The sequence below is a fragment of the Tachypleus tridentatus genome, chromosome 11 (assembly GCF_004210375.1).
Source record: "Tachypleus tridentatus isolate NWPU-2018 chromosome 11, ASM421037v1, whole genome shotgun sequence".
Lineage (NCBI taxonomy): Eukaryota > Metazoa > Arthropoda > Merostomata > Xiphosura > Limulidae > Tachypleus > Tachypleus tridentatus.
Window position 1 is genome coordinate 91,398,326 of NC_134835.1, and position 16,487 is coordinate 91,414,812.

At 33.3% G+C, this 16,487-nt stretch overlaps 1 pseudogene across 1 annotated transcript in view; it reads left to right on the forward strand.

The window, feature by feature from the left end:
* The first annotated feature begins 1,373 nt into the window (after window positions 1-1,373).
* The window catches only part of LOC143231392 (guanine nucleotide-binding protein subunit gamma-e pseudogene), a 35,044-nt pseudogene continuing 19,930 nt past the window's right edge, over window positions 1,374-16,487 (forward strand). Inside the window, exons 1-2 of the transcript XR_013016892.1 lie at window positions 1,374-1,433; window positions 13,983-14,080. The product of XR_013016892.1 is annotated as a guanine nucleotide-binding protein subunit gamma-e pseudogene (transcript). The remainder of the gene's footprint in view (window positions 1,434-13,982; window positions 14,081-16,487) is intronic.

Here is a 16,487-nt window from a genome sequence, read left to right on the forward strand (position 1 = left end):
GGTAATAAAGATATAAATATTTTTAATGAGCAAATAATGTTACTGAATATTTTCTTAATGTTATTGTATTACAAGAAATATTATTCAAGCATAAAAATGTTGGATGTAACTGTACAAGAAGGAGATGGAACGTAAGACCCACTTGGTGAAATTTTATAATTCGAGCCAGAGACTAATGCATAATTTGTAAACAGAAAGAAGCCTCAAAGAAATTCCAATGAAAGTATTAGTAAAAGCTAATGGTTGAAGGTATTAGATAGTGATACCAAACCTGAGTCATGTTGAATGTTTAGAAACCTGTTGCAATTTCGGTCTCTTGTTGAATTAGAATTCAACCAAGCTTAGATTCGAGTTTGAACTTTCAATATTTACAATTTAATTTTGATAAGTTTCTTTATTTCGACTAACCAGTGGTTATTCTTTTTTAGTTTTAGTGTTTAAAGAAAAGAAACCTTGTCTTCTTGGTGAACAATAGATCCCTCATCATCTTCTTCACACTAAACCTCGAAGATCTTACAGGGTGCCTATTATTTTCTCCTAAGTGGACAATAAATGGAATTGTCAACCCTACGACTTTCCGTATTTGGCGTTAGGTGAGATCTTATTTTCAAAAACTATGCAAAATCCTTTTTAATTAAGGATTCTATGAATGCTGAATATATTTACGTTCCTGCATAGAAGAGTCAACAATATCAATGCCCACTACCACACTTGAGAATCCAAACCTGCAAATGGCTTAACAACCTTTATAGTCACCCCTGGTAATGCCACTTAAGGAAAGCCTGAAACCCAGTGGCATGTTCCATTACCAATTGTAAATGGTGCCAAGTGTGCTTTCATCTGCAGCTTGATCATTTTATTCGTAAAGCAAAAAAGGCCTTTCTAGCAGTTGGACTTTCTAAATGGTGGATTAAACCTCAGAAAGGTAAGAACTCAAGAGGTTCCTGTGGAATACCACCTGCACCAAGTGCAGAGACCTTCTACACAACTAGCTAGATCAACCAGCCAACTCACCAGGCTTCTTTACTAGCACCACCAACTCGTCTGACATGTGTCTTCAGAATACGACCCATCAGATCATCTATGTATCAGCTGCAGGTAAGTTTACCACCAGCCAAACAACAAGAAGAACAAGAAAAGAGGATGCCAAGAGTGCAAATCTGTACAAAGCCACCATAACTGATCACACAATGCCCTATATTACAATACATTGTGGGACCCAAGAGGACTGCATAGAAATGGCTGACAATGGAATGAAGCAGCTGTGGAAGAGAACAACGTCTTCATTTTGGTATGAAGAAGAGGTGTGGTACAAGTGCGACAGACTGACCAACACTCGGGGGTCCCTGACCAAAGCCTAGAAAATTCTCAAAATGTTGGTGGCAGAAAACTACGAAACAGCAACAACCCTGAAAACTAATGATTGGGTTGAGGTGATGAAGAGTGAAACCCCGAACGAAAGCTAAGTGAGTGTAAATTTTGTGACACACATTTATTAATTATAATTGTAATTGTACATTTTGCATATATTTGTATTTGTTTTTGAGTTTAAAGGTGACTTCTTTCTTTTGCACTCATGGATATATATATGTGTGTGTGTGTGTTTTTGGAAGACAACAACATAACATTTTGTATACATTTATATATGTGTTTCTACGATTCATCAATTAGCAGTTGATTGGTTTAATTTCGACGATTTATCAAATTTATTATGATCAAAAGCTGATAACTGGCAGCTTATTCACATGTCTTTCTCTACTTTTTCCTTTCGACTAAAGTTCTGACAGTTGTGTTTATACGTCTTAATTTATTTAGTTAATGTCGATAATATGAACACTATGTAGTTTATCTTTCTGCTACTATCACACATGTTTAATGTAGATAAAACAAACCGTCTGTTTCTACTTCTTACACTGCAACTTGGAATGCATCTTTGTTAACTCATGTATTTACTTTAATGTTGTCATTTTCCTATGTGAACAGTCGTCTTTATGAAACTTTGTTTGACATGTATGTGGGTCATGCATGAACGTTCATAAAAGATTATATTTTTCATTCACATGAGCATTTATAATTTTAATTAAATGCCTCAAAGTACTTCATATCGGAATAAATGTGGAGACTAAATTCTTCTGTAAAATGTAAGAGATAAACCTTGATCTTACAAGTAGCCTCTTTTAAACTAAATAACCTTATTGCAGAAAGATTACCCTGCTTAATCTCTAGGGTTTTCTAGTCATTCTAGGTTATTTTTTTAAACCTTCACACATCCCTTTGATTATTCAATAACGTAAAATGCAGGCACACTTTCACTGTAAATGTATCTGATTACACTGCTGTTTAATGTGACTTGTATTTTATTTTCTCTTCTCATTTATGGTTTCTAGGTTAATTTACAGATAACTGTATAAATGAATTTATTTCCATTCAATGCATCTTAGGATTTATACTGAATATATCACATAAGTTTATCATCTACAAAAGGGATTCTGTATAATTTGCCCCCCCAGTGGCTCTGCACTATGATTCTAGACTTAAAACGATAAAAGCTGAGTTTCGATATCTTTGGTTAGCACTGTAAAGATAGCTCATTCTGTACGTTTGTGCTTAATTACAAACGAACAGAAAACTATATAAATCTTTAGTTCACAGAGATTTACGATGGCTTTTTCAAAATTTTTGCAAAAAGCGCATAGTCATTTTTATTTTTAAACTAATAGGCGTAAGGTTAATGGTTCATTGCAGAAAATGTTCAACAATAACGTAAATATTATGTCCTTGTTTCGTTAAATCCTTCATTGTCAATAAATCATTATAATTGCATTTATTACGATTTTCCGTCACAATAGGTGATATAAATAATTTGATGATAATTCAGTTGTAACACTAAAAATTTGAAAATATATATGTGAAGAATGTTGTGCGAAAATGGATTATTTTTCTTTTTTATATTATACATTATTAGCAACTAAGTTCGTTTTATCCAATGTTGGCTCGGCATGGCCAAGCGTGTTAAGGCGTCCGACTCGTAATCTGAGGGTCGCGTGTTCGCAGCCCCGTCGCGCCAAACATGCTCACCCTTTAAGCCGTGGGGGCGTTATAATGTGACGGTCAATCCCACTATTTGTTGGTAAAAGAGTAGCCCAAGAGTTGGCGGTGGGTGGTGATGACTAGTTGCCTTCCCTCTAGTCTTACGCTGCTAAATTAGGGACGGCTAGCGCAGATAGCCCTCGAGTAGCTTTGTGCGAAATTCTAAAAAGAAACAAACAAAACAAATTATCCAGTGTTTACAAACCTAAAGTAAAAGACCAGCCTCTATATCGACTTTTAAATGTGTTTATTGTTCAACACAAAACAGTACAATAAGCTACGTGGACTGTGCCCACTACAAGAATCGATCTTAGAGTTCTATGTTACAAGCCCTCAGGCTTTTCTGTGAACCATTGAGTCAACTGTTATAATAAAGACAAACACACACACACCATGTAAGTAAATTAAAAACGTTCAGGAACTTATTGTAGGAAAATTCGCGGAATAATTAAAGTAGTGCCTTAAAAGTTTACGCTAAAATTTTTAGGCAGTAATAATTTATCAAATTAATGAAAACAGAAACAGTAAGTTTATCATCACTCAACGTATAACGATCACTACCACACTATTAAAATTTCGTTATCGATCACGTGATGTCCATGAGCACAAAATTATTGTTCAATTAGGTAAAATTATAATGTGCCAATGTTCAAATTGCGGTGGGTATTAAAGGACTTTGTACCAGATTCTAGTGTCCATAAATAGGGAGGAGATTGTTGATAATGGCGGCACTTTGATCGCTTTACGTCTGCCATCTAGTGTAAGATGGAGCAATGAATGAACTGGGCGTTGTCTACTGCCGTAACATTTACTGAGACAGGTATAATTAGATGGCTAGTAGATTTCTTTCCCTTCCCTAAACAGTGTTTGTTTGTATATATAAAACATATACGTCTTCGTGACAATATATCGATAATTATTTCAAAATCTGCGTTTTTACGTTGTCGAAGAATCCCCTTTATGGCTTTCTAATTTGAACTCGGCAGATGCTCCCAGTGGTTCAACGATAAGCCTGAACGTTTATAGCGTTCAAAGCAGGATTTTGATACCCATAGCGGGCACAACACAGGTAGCCTATTGTGTAGTTTCACGTTTAGCAATAAATAAACAACAAAAGTACAGTGAAATCACCACATAAAATAACTTTGCTATGGCTCGAGTTCTATCACCAGAAAACCTTTGGTTCGTTGATGGGTTATGAGAGAAAGAATCAAATCCCACTATTTGTTTAAAGTAAGTTGACAGTTGACGGTGGATTCTGTTTGACTAGCTGCTTCATCTCTAGTATAGCAATTAAAAATTCGGGATAGCTAGCGTGTTCTTGTTTTTAAATGCATAGATACCCAATGGACTATCTGCACTTTGTCATGTCCCTGGACCATTGGAGTACCAACTGAAGTAGATATATTTTGTGTAGCTATGAGCAAAGTTTGTAACACTAAAATCCAGTTTTCGATACTCGTGGTGGGAGTAACACAGATGCTCCATTGTGTAACTTTGTACTTTACAACGAAACAAGCAAAGTTTTGCTCAAGTAGAAGCAAACACATTTTGTTTGTTTGTTTTCATGACCAAAGCTGTACATTTCTCTATCTGCCCACGAAAGGCATCAAACCTCAATATTAAATGGTATGGGCTTTGAAGCCACTAACGAGCACAAATAAACCTCTATTAAATATTAATATATTTTTTTGAATAATCCTGCTGTAAACTAACTGACAAAATCTGGGATTCGATCCTCTGTGGCGGACGCAGTGCAATCTGTTCACTATATAGTTTTGCAAAAAATAAACAGGTAAAAGTATTAGAAAATACACTTAAATTTTGTGAGAATTATTGAACATAGTGATATCTATTAACAAACAGCGAAATGTGTATGGATGAAAATCGCGATTGGGCAAAGACCATATATATTCTAGCAATAAGAATGAATTAATTTTCGAGGAGGGGTCATAGTTCTACTTCAAACAATTACTTTGTTACCTTCTACGTTAACATTTTAATGCTCATGGACGTCATACCTACTTGTTTTGCATATATTTTGGTTATATAAGTAAATTTCATTTTCAGACCATATTCGGGTAATATATTTACAAACATATCTCAAAGATCAAATTCCTCCAATACCGATACGGCACTTAGGAACAGGTGTCGAACATCGACTTTATAAACATAACCGGGTAAAGATGGTAACACATTCCAAATTCATCGTAGATCACCCTCCCAACTATTATGAAACTTTTTAAAATGCGCAAGGATACAACAGTCTGTTGCGAGCAAATATCGAACTATTAATCATTAGTTTACGAGTTTGAACCAAGCTGCCACCCAAAAACACTTCAAAGCTTGAGACACATTAAAATATTTATCGTCTTCCACCAGAATCATTGATAAATCGTGTTTACAATTATTTTATATATATTCTTAATCTTGAATCGTTTATAAAGTTGTAGAGTGAGTCATCTATCAGTTAGAAAACAGTAAATAAAAAAAGACAGTCACTGAAACTCTAAGAAAAAAATATTCATAATATAGAGAAAAATACTGAGAATTCTGAACTATCATAAGAAGCTTGGCTAAAGTTTCAAACTACATTATATTTTTCTACGTCTCTGATTTTGAATCCGGACATATTAAGACGAATGTTGGAACCGACATCTGCAATGTACTTGATTTTTATTAAAAACATCAGGTCTATCACTTTCTAATGCTTTGCTAGCATTTGAAGTTTAAATGGTAACTTTTAAAGAGAGATAGTTTTTATGTGTGTTCTATGTTTTATATTTAAAAAAAAATACCACAACGTTACACACATACCATCTGCGGATAACCGTCTCTAATTCTTACTCGATATACTAGTGGGTTTGACTGCTTGTTTAGAGCAAAGCCACATTAACTACCTGCTGTGTCTACTGCGGATAATCGAACATCTAATTTTAGTGTCGTAAGTCCGTAAATGTATTACTGTCTTACCAGGGGGCATAATAGGGTGAATAGAGTAGAAAACCAGCATCAAACCCTGATTTTCTTGGACAACTCTTGCCCGACAAAGCGTGGAGCATTTTGCGACAACGAGTCGCGAACTGTGAGTCATTAGTCTGGAAACACTAATTTCTGGATTACGCTTAGTCGAATTAAAAGGATAATTAAATGGCTATAGTCTGCCAAATCATCATCATTCACCACTCGATTCCATCAATGAACATAGGGCCGCAATCAATTGCGGATTCTTCAACAGGTATTTAAGTGACTAGGTTGTTAGCCCACTGCACCGAGCCGTCCCTAATTTAGTAGTGTAAGACTAGAGGGAAGGCAGCTAGTCATCACCACCCACCGCCAAGTCTTGGGCTACTCTTTTACCAACGAATAGTAAAATTGACCGTCACATTATAAAGCCCCCATGGCTGGGAGGGCGAGCATGTTTGGCGCGACGCGGGCGCGAACCCGCGACCCTCAGATTACGAGTCGCACGCCTTAACGCGCTTGGCCATGCCGGGCCTAGTCTGCCAAACCTGGTAGCTTACTGAAATGACTAATATTTAAGTTAGTTTGGTATTTAATAATTAACTATATATAAATTGTTGTGAAATCACACAAATGTGTTAACACTGTGAAACTTTCACTGATGAAATAGCTGATGTAAAACAACTCTGAAATACATGGAGCTTAATATATTTAGCTTTGAATAACTTGATAAATCTTTTAAAGTAATATATTTCAAATATTTTTTTGAAAATAGCCGAGCCAACAAGTTAACAGGTTTCATAGGTTTGCATCTGCTGCTACTTGTACAGATTCCATACAATGAATTTCGTCATTTATTCTCATTGAGTGCTATCATAAAAAAATTGAAGTAATTATGATCCAGTATAACCACATCTGTACTGAACGATGCAGAAGTCGGTAATTTTAGGGTCAGATACCTTTCAAATGAACATTTTAATATAAGCGCTTGACTACAGTATCTTAAAATTTTTTATCCTTCTTTAAAACCCAAATTAAAATTTAAGGACTTAAACAATGAACTGACAGGATAGTGTTTAAATGTTTCATCAAAAGATATAATTATATATGTTTATTTAATTACACATGGGTAAACGTAACTGTCACACACACAAAAAAGAGATAAGCCAAAAGTATATTTGTTCAAGTAATTATTTGAATTTCTGTTTTCGTTTAAGAATAACAATAAAAAGGCTTTCAAATCTTTCTGGATTGTTGCTGTTGTAAATTTTGTTTTCTTTATTATATCAGCTTCAAGAGTGACTGATTAAACCTGTCATTATTGTTTTATATTGCGTATCTTGTTTGCATTAAAGAATGATTAATGGCTGCCTCTTAGTATGTGATATATATAATCCCCACTAAAATTAGGCTCACATCATGTATTATGAATGTTTCCCGAGGGGAAAAAAAAAAAGAGTATACTTCTTTGAAAACAAAATGTTCTTTGTGTTTTGTCGTAATTATTTTAAAGTTAAAACATGTTTTACTATTTTCAGCTTTGAATAATTCACCATAAGTTTATTAATATGTCGCTAAATTACTAAAAAATTGTAGGAAAATATTAAAAAAAATATTCTCAGCCACGTACGAATTTGATGTTTTCCAAACAAAACTACCTTCGAACATCAAATACCACATTAGTACTCTCTATGGCTACCAGATGGCAATACGTATGTTCTTGTTTTTTTCATTATTATTAATACATTTTGAAGTGATTGTTTTTATGGTTGTTTTTTTTTAATTTTGCGCAGAGCTACTCGAGGGCTATCTGCGCTAGCCGTCCCTAATTTAGCAGTGGAAGACTAGAGGGAAGGCAGCTAATCATCACCACTCATCGCCAACTCTTGGGCTACTCTTTTACCAATGAATAGTGGGATTCACCGTAAAATTATAACGCCCCCACGGCTGAAAGGGCGAACATGTTCGGTGCGACGGGAATTTGAACCCGCGACCGTCGGATTACGAGTCGAACGCCTTAACATGCTTGGCCATTCCGGGCCTATTGAAGTGAAATTATTCGATTTTATTACTGTTGGACAAAGAAGTATTTTATTAAATGACAGAGTAAACAAAAATCTCACATATTCGTCGTTAAGTATAAGTAATTCCTTTATAGTAGAGATATTCATATTGTAAAGACAATGGATTTTTCTGTGCGCCTAACTACGAAACAGCGCGGTAACTCATTTTATTATATATTTTATACATTTGAAGCCTGAGTAAATTTTGTTCGCTTGAGGCACTAAGAGAAATGTTTGAAATAAGATTATGACATTCTGCAACCTTTTCGTGTAATTAACCATTACGTGGATTACGTGCCTGGCTTAAAGATTCGAGACGCATATGTGTTTTAGCGTTAGAATTATAATCGTGTTATTGTTTTTATTTTTCTGTTATTTAATACATGAATCGTACAAGTTATGTTATGTTATTTAAATCAGTTTATTATATTTCATTCATCACAGACAGCTGCTATGATTTTCATCACTTTAAGAAATCAGAAAAACTTTGTGCTCGTTTTGTGTTTTGATTAAGGTCCAGATCGAAAAGCACAGTGACTGATGCTGATATGTCTACTGTTAACATAACGTTGTTTATGGTCCGATAGAGAAGCACGGTGAATGTAGCTGATATGTCTGCTTCTGCTGTTAACATAACTTTGATTACGGTCAAACGGAGAAGTACAGTGACTGTAACTGATATGTCTGCTGTTAACATAACGTTGATTATGGTCCAGATAGAGAAGCACAGTAACCAGTGCTGCTATATTTACTGTTAACACAACTTTGATTATAGTCCATATAGAAAATCATAGTGACTGATACTGATATATCTGCTGATGTTGCATTGAACATTGTAGGCACAGTGACTTTTCTCTTCCCTGGTGAGACAGCAGTAAGTTTACTGACTTACAATGCTATAAACAATGGTGAATAGCCAATGTGGCTTTACTATATGACAAACAAACACAACGACTGATAATAATGTATACTGCTAATGTTGCAAAGACTATGGTTCAGATCAGGATGTTTAACGGCTGATGTTGAGATTCTACTGTTAAGACTGGATTAATTATAGTCGGACCGATCGTTCTTGCTGATTTACCATTTGTTAATAATGCATTTAATAGAGTCTAGATCGGGAAGCACAATGGATTACTTTCTTTTGGGATATTGGCGTAAGGCTACTCAAGGACTGTCTACGTTAGTCGTTTCAGTTTTGAACTCATATATTATAAGAAAGACACCTAGTTAACGAAACCCTTTGTAAATTCTTTGACTTCTTTTGTTTAATTGCAGAATAAGATTTAACTGCCATCCTTTTAATGCACTCACAAACTCAAAGTGCATAACGTGATTATTATTTGTGATAATGGGATGCGAACATAATCCAGAGATTCAGAGTCTGACAAGTTAATCCTTGTACCACGTGATTATGCGTGCCAAAACTCATGTCGTTACTATTTAAGTTGTATATTAAAATGCATAAAAGTTTAAGATTCTGATATCCACTACTGGGGTTACAACAAATGGCAATTTGTTTTCTTAAATTTAAATTTAACTGTTTCATAAGGAGTGCAAAAAAAAAAAAGAAAGAGAAAGGTTCTCTCATATAACAGGACTTTTTGTTATCATTTTCTTATAAAAGTAATCGTTTTCAAACTTAATGTAGTTTATTTTATTTACATACACAAAAAATATTATTAAATAAGCATTATATTTCAAATCCGTTGTATTTTAGAAAACATTAGTAGCAGAACAATAACAATTATAAACTAGAGTGTGAAGAGATTTTGTTAATAAGAAACATAGCTTTAAGGCGTTTATATCATACAACATGAGACTTTTACAAATATTTCAGTTTTAGTTCTTACCAATATATGGCAGCCTGCTAGTTCAGCATACAGTACGCCTTTATATATTTTTGTCACTGTATTCTTCATCTCTAAAAATTAATAAAAAGTTTGAACTTTTAATAGTACACTTTATAACAAGTACCTTTAATAGTTTTTAAATGTTGATATTGTTATTTTTCTTCGCGTAAACTTAGAATTTTTATGAATTTTCCCTCTACTAAGTTATACATATTGATTTGATCTGTTTTGCATCTATCCAAACAAGAAACATTCAACAGTTCAATACAGGACGAAATATTAAAACAAAAAATTGGTGCAATACTACTAAAGAATCTTGATTTAAGTTATATAAAAATACCATGTTAAACAGTATCAAAAAAGATAGCTCCTTCTTGAACAGTCCATGCGTTCTTTTCGGTCTATAAAATAAAGTAATTACTCTCAATATAGTAGTGATTAATACATGCATAAATTTATATCTTGATTCTATTGTGACTAGAACGTAGAAACAAGAATTGGGAAGTACTTATGTCCAGTAAGCCTTCTTTACAAGTAATCAGACTTAGATTTACACATGGGCCTGGCAGTGCCTAGCGCGTTAAGGCGTGCGCTTCGTAATCTGAGGGTCGCGGGTTCGCGCTCGAGTCGCGCCAAAACATGCTCGCCCTCCCAGCCGTGGGGGCGTTATAATGTGACGGTCAATCCCACTTTTCGTTGGTAAAAGAGTAGTCCAAGAGTTGGCGGTGGGTGGTGATGACTAGCTGCCTTCCCTCTAGTCTTACACTGCTAAATTAGGGACGGTTAGCACAGATAGCCCTCGCGTAGCTTTGTGCGAAATTCCAAAACAAACAAATAGATTTACACTATGATGGCACTTCTGTAAGACATCTGATGTGTCTAATCAGAAATTGTTTATTACTATTATTCATAAGAAACATTTTTATAAGATTGGTTAAAATTAGAAATATACATGATTTTTTTTTTTAATTTCGTGTCATTACTAGAATCTACTACAAAAATTTTACTATGTATATTTTATGATAAAAATGAGACGGAGACATCTGTTGAAATCCGGCACTGAAGAGTTGATGATTGTGTATAGTAACTGAGAGAAATTAACAACATTATCATTAGTTCGCATCCAAGGATTTCAAATAGTGTGCGATTCAACATTTTCTAACTATAGCTGTTAAACTCTTACCATGTAATAATTATTTCTTTTTGTTTTTTATTGCTGAAGTTTCAGTCTCTGGGTTGTGGGATCGAATCCTGTCATTCGAAAATGATTACCTTCTCAGCTGTGGGTCGTTTATTATGTGACAGTTAAAACTACTATTCGTTGTCTGTTAATTACTTTGATCGGCTATATTTCCTCTAGTCTATCACTTTATAGTTAGTGACGGCTAGCACTAATGACCTAGAGTAGCTTTGTGCGAAATTCGATACAACAAACAAACTAATATATTTGTAATCATTATGTTGAAAACATCGCACACATTTAGGCAAACGTTCTTTACAGCATGATAGATGTTATTTAGATGAACATGTTACATATTATAAGTTATTTCGGACGAGTTTCATATTTATTATGTTACGTACGTTTATGTATTACCATTTCAAATAACCAGAAATTTTAATTCAAAAGTTAATTAAATGTTAATATATATTAAATTTATATTTGCCAACAATATTGATACACACAATTTTCTTTCTTAATATTAATATATTTCAGTATACAAAAAAAATATTAACTTTATAATAACTGTTAACGTTCATCAGTACACGTTAAAATATCCACCTTTCAGTACACCTGGGGTCCATACTGATCCCGCATATATTTAATTATCATAATGTTAAAGCGATGATTTAGATGTTAAAAAGTTAGCATACTGGCTTCTCATAGCATTGTGCAGATAAATTGTAAGAAAGCCTGAGTACTATACGTATATAATACGTGATTTATTATTATAAATTATGAAGTTTACTTATATCCATTTTCTCATATTTAGATAAACAGTTGCCATCATTGACATATATTTCAATAATATAGGACCACTCCTTCTCTGATTGACATCTCACAATTAAAACTAAAAAAATAACCAATGAAGGAAACGATTTCTCGAATATGTAAAAAAAAAAAAAGTCAAATTGTAGGAAAGTATGCTTAGGGTCTGAACGGACCCAAGGAGGTCGAACTACATTAAACTTTGTTTCAGAGCTAAACTATTACCAAAGTTTGGACAACATGTAAGCAAAACTTATTCTGAGTGAACATAAAGTGTTTCTCATATTTTTTACCAGTCATTTTGCAAACTCGTCACACCGTACACTGGGTGTGGAGTGATCAGTACAGAAATGGTTTCTACATGCTGTACAGGTTTGACGGACTTTTCTGTCCGCGATTCTTGGGTAAAGATAGCATCGTTTTTCTTGCTGCAACACCTTGACCAGCATGTTGTCTTGTGTCAAGCAATTCTAGATCTACAAAGGCAGATTTGAGGCCTTTCTGCATTGCACGGGGATTCTGGAGACATCTCTGAAGTAAGTTGTGCGCATTACTTCACTTAAGGAGAGATCTAAGTACGTAATCACTGTGTATCAAAATGGATAACCTCTGTGAGTCCATATACACAATGCCTGATAAAGAGACAGAGCTCCAAATCTGTATACCACATGCAACTTTTTATTCACAAAAAGTATTCGACTACAAAACATCTAAAGTTTTATTATTTTTGTGTCAGAGGAAGATAATGCCACAATTACATAAAAATAAATAAAAATATAACTGATCAGTGAAAAACAAAATTTATGGTCGGGATCATATGGACACCAGGTGTACTGGTGAAGGTTAACAGAAATATATACAACAGTTTTACATACTTACAAACAATACTGAGTTTTGAAATCTGGTCTGGGACTGAATATTTTATTGACGTTCACGGAGTACAAATTAATTCTTTGTTGATACACTTGTACACTTTTTCTGACAACTGGCTAAGCTTGAAGCGCCCGTAAGTTTCAATGGCGACAGTATTTAATGTTTTCATACAAATACAAACGTCCGAAGTAAATTCATCGAAGTTAAGCAGTTCTTGATGTTTGAAATCTATAAATTTTTTTCTAGTCAAATTCCGTAGTTTTCCGGTTAATAAGTGTTAATCATAATTATAGCTTTCAAGGCCTATAGCACACTGACTGTAGATAACTAATAATAATACTGTCTTTCATCTAGCTGCTTTTATACGAATACTCGAATTTTTCGAAGTTTCAACTATGTTTGAAAACGAGCTACTGTTTTCGTGAAACCAATATATTGATTCTTAGACTCGAGAATTTTCTACAAATTTAGAGAACAGGCGAATCTTGTGCAATACTCAACCAACAATAAACGTATCATGCAAAAAAATAATAAAACAAACGTAGGTATTATGATATACATATAACAGTAAATCCGTTAGAAACAGGTAAGGTTGATTTGCTTATTATGTTGTTTGCAATTAATCACAATCCTACACAGTAGGCTATCTGTACTCTACCTACCCAAATTTCGCAATCCGGATTCTAGAGTTTTTAGCCTGCAGACATACCGCTGTACCACGGGGGAGCTATTTATAACCTCTTTTATTGTATGTTTATCATCTATCAAACATTTACTGTGTATATTACGGAAACAATTTATTTTATTAAAAAAAAGCTTGAACCAGTAAGAGTGTAATATTAGTTTCATGTAAACTTGACCTCATTTCAGTCCTTGCTGTGATAAAACTTTACGTTACTAGTGTGCATATTATTTTAGAAGTAGATGATCACAGATATTTTGATTTTAGTTTCAGTAAATGTTCTTATTGATGCCGTATTAAAGGCTCAAGCTTGAAAATTGTTTTGTGTATAAGGGTTTTATAATTTGTGGTAAAGAAATCACGGGAAATTTAATATTACTATGTGAGTTTCTAAATAAAACAGCGCCATCTTTTGACAAATATCGATAGAATTTAACTAAGGCTGGCGGCTGTTGACTTGATACAGTTAGAAGACTGAATTGGTCCGAGACACACTGAAGAAGCAGATCGAAAACATGAGGTTTCAAGCGCAAATGGAAAGGTGGCCGCTGTCAAAATCGATAAAGGCGTAGGTTACTTAAACCTTCTTTAATTTTCAATTTGTTGGTTTGTTTTTATTCCGCTTTTAAAGATATATTATTATATTGACGCATAGTTCCCATTTTAACAGCAATAATAAGCGTTAAACTATTAGATTACAAGACAGTGTGTTACGAATCAATCAATAAAAAAATAGATGAAATACCAGTATTATGATCTTTGCTAAACGATTTATGATTCAGTAGTTTTGTCTTTTTTTACAATTAATTTCTACCATAGGCATGTTGTTTTTCTCTCTGAACAATGTCCGAATACTATAGATTAAATCACAGTAATAATAAAAACCATATTTGTACAAAATAGACCAGAACAATAAAAATACCAAAAAACGTAACGTGCTCCATAGTATTAAATATTGCACTTCTGCTGGTGTGTAGAGTTAACAAACTTGTTACGTAAAAAAAAAAAGACCGAGGTATATTTTATAAACTTTTACAGCCCCACAAAATCTATGTTGTCCGGAATTTTTATGACAGCATGCAATTTCATTTGTAATATTTTATTATTGTAAAAATAAATATAGTTTGCAAATACGTCGACATTGCACACAAGACTAAATTAAGAATTTAACGATCATGGGTCTTTTTGTGCTTATTTGGTAAGTAAGTACATTGATGTCTTTCTCTTCAATTTAAGGCTAACTTAAGGATTTCGCGTTCTTGGGCCGTTTTGGTCTTAATCAGGTAGACAAGTAAATTGAAAATAATGATGTGCTTCCATTCTGTTTATTAAGACTGAATTATGTTAATTAGATAGATAAGTAAACTATGAATAATGATGTATTTCTGTCCAACTTATCTCTGCATGCCCATCATTGCGTATAAAAGTCTTAGTAAAATATTATTTTTATATATCTGTTTCTAAAGAAAGTTTATAAATATTTGCTTATTCTTTGCTACAAAATAGTTACTAAGGTAACAAGTTTTCTTCTGTTTAGCTGAAGGTTTTAAAATTGTAGATAAACATTGAAATACATAGAAGACATTTAGACCTCTTTATCTGGCTTCTTTTGTCTTTTGTTATTAAATGTAAACATTTACTGTTTTTTTTAAAAAGGTAATGGCAGCGAACTTTGATAATGTGAGTAAATTAATAATATTATTTTTTTACTACAGCTGGTTCGAGAAAGACGTGCAACTAATTTATTATAGTTGAAAAATTAAAAATAATCAGTCATTTTGTTATATTTCATTTCAGAAAATCTATGAATTTTACTTTTAATCACTTTGAAAAAAATGTTTGTCCCCAGTGATTTAACAGTAAGTCTCTGGCTTTTTGATGCTAAAAATCGGATACCCTTACCTGCGATGGGCACAGCAGAAATAGCTTAATGTATAGTTTTGTATTTAATAATAACGAAAAAAAGTTTTCCAAAAATTAAAAATAGTTTTGTCGAATTTTTGATTCCTAAAACTACTGTGATTTGTCGTGTAATATTCTATTTGTATTTTGTAGTTGTTTTTCAAAATAATTAACTGGTTTGGCCTTCTTGTTCCAAGGCATGTATACCGGAGAATGTCTGGTAGACCGGGCAACAGCCAGACCAACATTTTGTCATAGTAACTGTAGGGCTTTTAAACTTTAATTTGTACTTCAGAAATTGTTTCTAGGTAAATAGATAGACTTATAGTAGTATGTATGAATCAGTATAACAATGCATAATACATTACATGTGTACTCTGTGAATGTAGATGCTTGTACTTGCTTATAACTATATTGATTGTAAGTGCTTATAAATGAATAATACTTTCAATAAAATATATTAAAAGTAGGTCAAAATTCAATTTTAGAGCACCTAGTTTTCAAAAATTTCCAGTGGGCATGCCCCCCTCATACTCATTTAGCACTAGTATACTTTTCACACGACTTTGAGTTGCCTGACCAATCCAAAAAATATATATCTAACCCTACAGGAAGACTAAGAGATGACCATATGAGTTTTGTTGATAATATTATTATTTTTTTAAATACGTTAAAACTTTTTGAACTGTAAAACAAGTTATTATAATTGCGTGTTTTCTTATCGTTCCTAAAACGGTAAGAAAGTTAATTTTCAGGCTAGTTGCTATAAAAGGGTAATAATGCTAAACGTGGGTTTGATGTTTCATTTTACTATAATAAAAGTTACTGAACTAATTTAAAAGTATAGCATTCTCAGGTGCTGTTTTACAATGTAAGAAACGTGCAGGTACAAACAAAATTTATACCGAATGATCTAATCCGCATTATATGAACAATTGTCTTTTTATTGGACTGTTTACTAGTTCTTAAAGGGGTATTTTTCGAAGGTTAAAACATTAAAATTAATTACTTAACCTTTCTGCATCAAAGCATGTATGACAAGGGTGTATATATACCTTTTAGTTTTTTAAGAA